The 7,472-nt window shown below is 32.6% G+C and overlaps 1 protein-coding gene across 1 annotated transcript in view; it reads right to left on the reverse strand.

Moving 5' to 3' along the window:
* LOC128666724 (zinc finger protein 585A-like) overlaps positions 1–5,590 on the reverse strand; it is a 140,379-nt gene extending 134,789 nt beyond the window's left edge. The window contains exon 1 of the mRNA XM_053721473.1: positions 5,447–5,590. The gene's annotated coding sequence lies outside the window, so the exon portion shown is untranslated. The remainder of the gene's footprint in view (positions 1–5,446) is intronic.
* Between the last annotated feature and the right edge of the window lie 1,882 nt (positions 5,591–7,472).

Genomic DNA, 7,472 nt, shown 5'->3' on the forward strand with positions numbered 1-7,472 from the left:
CTACTTCACCTCTCTGCCAATCCCATCACTGACTTCCTTTTGCCTCCAGGATTAAACACAAAATTCTCACTATGACATACAAAGCTATCAACTGCACTGCTCCCCCCTATATCTCAGACCTTGTCTCCAAATACTCTCCCTCCATCCCCTTCGCTCTGCTCATGACCTCCTACTCTCCTCCTCTATTGTCACCTTATCACACTCCCGTTTACAGGACTTCTCCAGACTGGCTCCCATCTTGTGGAACTCTCTGCCTCGCTCCACAAGACTCTCTTCTAGTTTTAAGAGCTTCAAGTGCTCCCTAAAGTCTCTACTGCTCAGGGATGCATACGACCTACGCTAACCTTTCTTTATACCAGTTCCTCTCCTCCATTGCTATCCCCTTAACTCCCTTAGCATGTAAGCATAAGAGTCCAGCTGTTTGTTGATCACAACAGTGAAACTCTTGGCAGGGCCCTCTACCCATTTGATCCCTATAATTGTTTTGTTGTACTCCATCTTTGTTAATAGCGCTGCGGAATCTGTTGGCGCTCTACAAATAACCGATAATAATAATAAATAATAATATCTATGTAATATGTGTCATAGTTTTGCTGCTATAGCATTTGAAACATTACATCCTATTAAAGACTAGGGGCATTCCATGTAGTCATTCACACTTGTCATTTCATAGAAAGCCGCAATAATCTCACGTTATCTCACTTTCAGAATATGCTACTGTATCTGGGGAACATATCTGGTAAATATCTATTTGATATGTATCATAGATTTGTTGCTATATCACTTTGAACTTTACATCCCATTAAAGTATATAGGCATTCCACTTTCTCATTAACCCTTGTCATTCCATATAAAGCAGCTATAATCTCACATATTCTCACTTTCAGAATATGCTACTGTACCTGGGGAACATATCTGGTAAATATTTTATAGATATGTCTCATACTTTTGTTGCTATAGCACTTTTAAATTTAATCCCATTAAAGTATATGGGCATTCCATTTTGTCATTAACCCTTGTCATTCCCTAGAAAGCAGCTATTACCTTGTGTAATCTCACTTTCAGAATATGCTACTGTACCTGGGGAACATATCTCTTATATATGTACTTGATATGTCTCATAGTTTTGATGTTACAGCACTTTTAAATGTAATCCTATTAAAGTCTATGGGCATTCCATTTTGTCATTCACCCTTGTCATTCCATAGAAAACAGATATAATCTGAAGTAATCTCCCTTTCAGAATATGTTACTCGTCCTGGGAAACATATCTGGTAAATATCTATTTGATATGTCTCATATTTTAGTTTCTATTGCACTTTTAAATGTAATCCCATTATAGTCTATGGGCATTCTATCTTGTCATTCACCCTTGTCATTCCATAGAAAGCAGCTATAATCTGAAGTAATCTCACTTTCAGAATATGTTACTATACCTGGGGAACATATCTGGTAAATATCTATTTGATATGTATCATAGTTTAGCTTCTATATCACTTTTAAATGTAATCCCATTAAAGTCTATGGGCATTCCATTATGTCATTCACCCTTGTCATTCCATAGAAACCAGCTATAATCTCACATAATCTAATTTTCAGAATATGCTACTGTACCTGTGGAACATATCTGGTAAATATCTATTTGATATGTCTGATATTTTTGTTGCTATAGCACTTTTAAATGTAATCCCGTTATAGTCTATGGGCATTCCATTTTGTCATTCACTCATGTCAATCCATAGAAAGCAGCTATAATTGCACGTAATCTCACTTTCAGAATATGCTACTGTACCTGAGGAACATATCTGGTCAATATCTAGTTGATGTGTCTCATAGTTTTGTTGCTATAGCACTTTTAAATGAAATCCCATTATAGTCTATGGGCATTCCATTTTGTCATCCACCCTTGTCATTCCATAGAAAGCAGCTATAATCTGAAGTAATCTCACTTTCAGAATATGCTACTGTACCTGGGGAACATATCTGGTAAATATCTATTTGATATGTCTCATATTTTAGTTTCTATAGCTATTTTAAATGTAATCCCATTATAGTCTATGGGCATTCCATTATGTCATTCACCCTTGTCATTCCATAGAAAGCAGCTATAATCTGATATAATCTCACTTTCAGAATATGTTACTGGTTCTGGGGAACATATCTGCTAAATATCTATTTGATATGTCTCATAGTTTTGTTGCTTCAACACTTTTAATTTTACATCCCATTATAGTCTATGGGCATTCCATTATGCCATTCACCCTTGTCATTCCATAGAAAGCAGCTATAATCTGATGTAATCTCACTTTCAGAATATGCTACTGTACCTGGGGAACATATTTGGTAAATATCTATTTGATATGTCTCATATTTAAATTTCTATAGCACTTTGAAATGTAACCCCATTATAGTCTATGGGCATTTCATTTTGTCATTTACCCTTATCATTCCATAGAAAGCAGCTATAATCGCACGTAATCTCACTTTCAGAATATGCTACTGTACCTGGGGAACATATCTGGTAAATATCTGATATGTCTCATATTTTAGTTTCTATAGCACTTTTAAATGTAATCCCATTTTGTCATTCACCCTTGTCATTCCATAGAAAGCAGCTATAATCTCACATAATTTTCAGATCATGCTACTGTACCAGTGGAACATATCTGGTAAATATCTAGTCGATATGTCTCATAGTTTTGTTGCTTCAACACTTTTAATTTTACATCCCATTAAAGTCTATGGGCATTCCATTTTGTCATTCACCCTTGTCATTCCATAGAAAGCAGCTATAATCTCACGTAATCTGGCTTTCAGAATAGGCTTCTATACCTGGGGAACATATCTGGTAAATATCTATTTGATATGTCTCATATTTTAGTTTCTATATTACTTTTGAATGTAACCCTATTATAGTCTATGGGCATTCTATCTTGTCATTCACCCTTGTCATTCCATAGAAAGCAGCTATAATCTGACGTAATCTCACTTTCAGAATATGATACTGTACCTGGGGAACATATCTGGTAAATATGTACTTGATATGTCTCATAGTTTTGTAGGTTTAGCACTTTTAAATGTAATCCTATTAAAGTCTATGGGCATTCCATTTTGTAATTCACCCTTGTAATTCCATAGAAAGCAGCTATAATCTCACATAATCTCATTTTCAGAATATGTTACTATACCCGGGGAACGTATCTGGTAAATATCTATTTGATATGTCTCATATTTTTGTTGCTATATCACTTTTAAATGTAATCCCATTATAGTCTATGGGCATTTCATTTTGTCATTCACTCTTGTCATTCCATAGAAAGCAGCTATAATCTGACGTAATCTCACTTTCAGAATATGTTACTAGTTCTGGGGAACATATCTGGTAAATATCTATTTGATATGTCACATAGTTTTGTTGCTTCAACACTTTTAATTTTACATCCCATTATAGTCTATGGGCATTCCATTATGTCATTGTCATTCCATAGAAAGCCGCTATAATCTCACGTAATCTCACTTTCAGAATATGATACTGTACCTGGGGAACATGTCTAGTAAATATCTCTTTGATATGTCTCATATTTAAATTTCTATAGCACTTTGAAATGTAACCCCATTATAGTCTATGGGCATTTCATTTTGTCATTCACTCTTGTCATTCCATAGAAAGCAGCTATAATCTCACATAATCTCATTTTCAGAAAATGCTACTGTACCTGGGGAACATATCTGGTAAATATCTATTTGATATGTCTCATAGTTTTGTTGCTTCAACACTTTTAATTTTACATCCCATTATAGTCTATGGGCATTCCATTATGTCATTGTCATTCCATAGAAAGCAGCTATAATCTCTTTCAGAATATGCTACTGTACCTGGGGAACATATCTGGTAAATATCTACTTGATATGTCTCATAGTTTAGTTTCTATAGCACTTTTAAATGTAATCCCATTATAGTCTATGGGCATTCTATCTTGTCATTCACCCTTGTCAATCCATAGAAAGCAGCTATAATCTCATGTAATCTTACTTTCAGAATATGATACTGTACCTGGGGAACATATATGGTAAATATCTAGTTCATATGTCTCGTATTTTTGTTGCTATAGCACTTTTAAATGTAATCCCATTATAGTCTATGGGCATTCCATTTTGTCATTCACCCTTGTCATTCCATAGAAAGCAGCTATAATCTCATGTAATCTTACTTTCAGAATATGATACTGTACCTGGGGAACATATCTGGTAAATATCTTCTTGATATGTCTCATAGTATAGTTTCTATATCACTTTTAAATGTAACCCCATTATAGTCTATGGGCATTCCATTATGTCATTCACCCTTATCATTCCATAGAAAGCAGCTATAATCTGATGCAATCTCACTTTCAGAATATGCTACTGTACCTGGGGAACATATCTGGTAAATATCTAGTTGATATGTATCATAGTTTTGTTGCTTCAACACTTTTAATTTTACATCCCATTAAAGTCTATGGCATTCCATTTTGTCATTCACCCTTGTCATTCCATAGAAAGCAGCTATAATTTCACATAATCTCATTTTCAGAATATGCTACTGTACCTGGGGAACATAACTAATAAATATCCAGTTGATATGTATCATAGTTTAGTTTCTATAGCACTTTTAAATGTAATCCCATTATAGTCTATGGGCATTCCATTTCGTCATTCACCCTTGTCATTCCATAGAAAACAGCTATAATCTGACGTAATCTCACTTTCAGAATATGCTACTGTACCTGGGGAACATATCTGGTAAATATCTATTTGATATGTATCATAGTTTAGTTTCTATAGCACTTTTAAATGTAACCCCATTATAGTCTATGGGCATTCCATTTTGTCATTCACCCTTGTCATTCCATAGAAAGCAGCTATAATCTGATGCAATCTCACTTTCAGAATATGCTACTGTACCTGGGGAACATATCTGGTAAATATCTAGTTTATATGTATCATAGTTTTGTTGCTTCAACACTTTTAATTTTACATCCCATTAAAGTCTATGGGCATTCCATTTTGTCATTCACCCTTGTCATTCCTTTTAGTACATCCCCACAGTGACACATTACATAGTGAAACACACATTACACAGTTATACACATACATTACACAGTGACACACGCATTACACAGTGACACACGCATTACACAGTGACACACACATTACACAGTGACACACACACATTACACAGTGACACACGCATTACACAGTGACACACGCATTACACAGTGACACACGCATTACACAGTGACACACGCATTACACAGTGACACACACGCATTACACAGTGACACACGCATTACACAGTGACACACGCATTACACAGTGACACACGCATTACACAGTGACACACGCATTACACAGTGACACACACACATTACACAGTGACACACACACAATATAGTGATTTACTAACCTGGTTAGTTACTGCTGAGCGCATGCACGCATTGAGTGGAAATAAACAGGAAATAAAAAATAACTACAGTGACGTCACTAGTAACAAAAAACCCGGATGTATTTAACTGTACACAGTGTAAGATAATGGGATCCATAGCATCAAGTACACGTGACCAGGAAGTGATGATTCCCAGCATGCATTGCAGCAGACGTTCTGTTATATACATCACCACGTACCAGCAGAGAGGCGGAGCTACACCGTGATTGACTTGTAGCTGAATAATGACATCTTGTGCTGGTGCCTCTTGCGCCATCTTGTGACTGTTTTGTGATATTACTGATGTCACCAGTCACTGATATATAAATATATATAAATATAACAATATGTAAATACACATTTATATAATTATGTGAGTAATAAACCTTATATGGTATTTATCAGTGTTTCTGATATTACTGATGTCATCAGTCACTGATATATAAATATATGTAACTATAACACATATGTAAATACACGTTATATAATTATGTGAGTAATAATCATTAGATGGTATTTATCAGTGTTTTGTGGTAATACTGATGTCATCAGTCACTGATATATAAATATATGTAAATATAACACATATGTAAATACACATTTATATAATTATGTGAGTAATAATCATTATATAGTATTTATCAGTGTTTGTGATATGTGATGTGTGATGTCATCAGTCACTGATATATAAATATATGTAACTATAACACAATATGTAAATACACATTTATATAATTATGTAAGTAATAATCATTATATGGTATTTATCAGTGTTTTGTGATATTACTGATGTCATCGGTCACTGATATATAAATATATGTAACTATATAACACAATATGTAAATACACATTTATATAATTATGTGAGTAATAATCATTATATGGTATTTATCAGTGTTTTGTGATATTACTGATGTCATCAGTCATTGATATATAAATATATGTAACTATAACACAATATGTAAATACACATTTATATAATTATGTGAGTAATAATCATTATATGGTATTTATCAGTGTTTGTGATATTACAGATCTCATCAGTCACTGATATATAAATATATGTAACTATAACACATATGTAAATACACATTATATAATTATGTGAGTAATAATCATTAGATGGTATTTATCAGTGTTTTGTGGTATTACTGATGTCATCAGTCACTGATATATAAATATATGTAAATATAACACATATGTAAATACACATTTATATAATTATGTGAGTAATAATCATTATATGGTATTTATCAGTGTTTGTGATATTACTGATGTCATCAGTCACTGATATATAAATATATGTAACTATAACACAATATGTAAATACACATTTATATAATTATGTGAGTAATAATCATTATATGGTATTTATCAGTGTTTGTGATATTACTGATGTCATCAGTCACTGATATATAAATATATGTAACTATAACACAATATGTAAATATACATTTATATAATTATGTAAGTAATAATCATTATATGGTATTTATCAGTGTTTGTGATATTACTCATGTCATCAGTCACTGATATATAACTATGTGTAACTATAACACAATATGTAAATACACATTTATATAATTATGTGAGTAATAATCATTATATGGTATTTATCAGTGTTTGTGATATTACTTATGCCATCAGTCACTGATATATAAATATAAGTAACTATAACACAATATGTAAATACAGATTATATAATTATGTGAGTAATAATCATCATATGGTATTTATCACTGTTTTGTGATATTACTGATGTCATCAGTCACTGATATATAAATATATGTAACTATAACACAATATGTAAATACACATTATATAATTATGTGAGTAATAATCATTATATGGTATTTATCAGTGTTTTGTGATATTATTGATGTCATCAGTCACTGATATAAAATATAAATATATGTAACTATAACACAATATCTAAATAAACATTATATAATTCTGTAAGTAATAATCATTATATGGTATTTATCAGTGTGTATGATATTACTGATGT

Source organism: Bombina bombina, chromosome 7, assembly GCF_027579735.1.
Source record: "Bombina bombina isolate aBomBom1 chromosome 7, aBomBom1.pri, whole genome shotgun sequence".
NCBI lineage: Eukaryota > Metazoa > Chordata > Amphibia > Anura > Bombinatoridae > Bombina > Bombina bombina.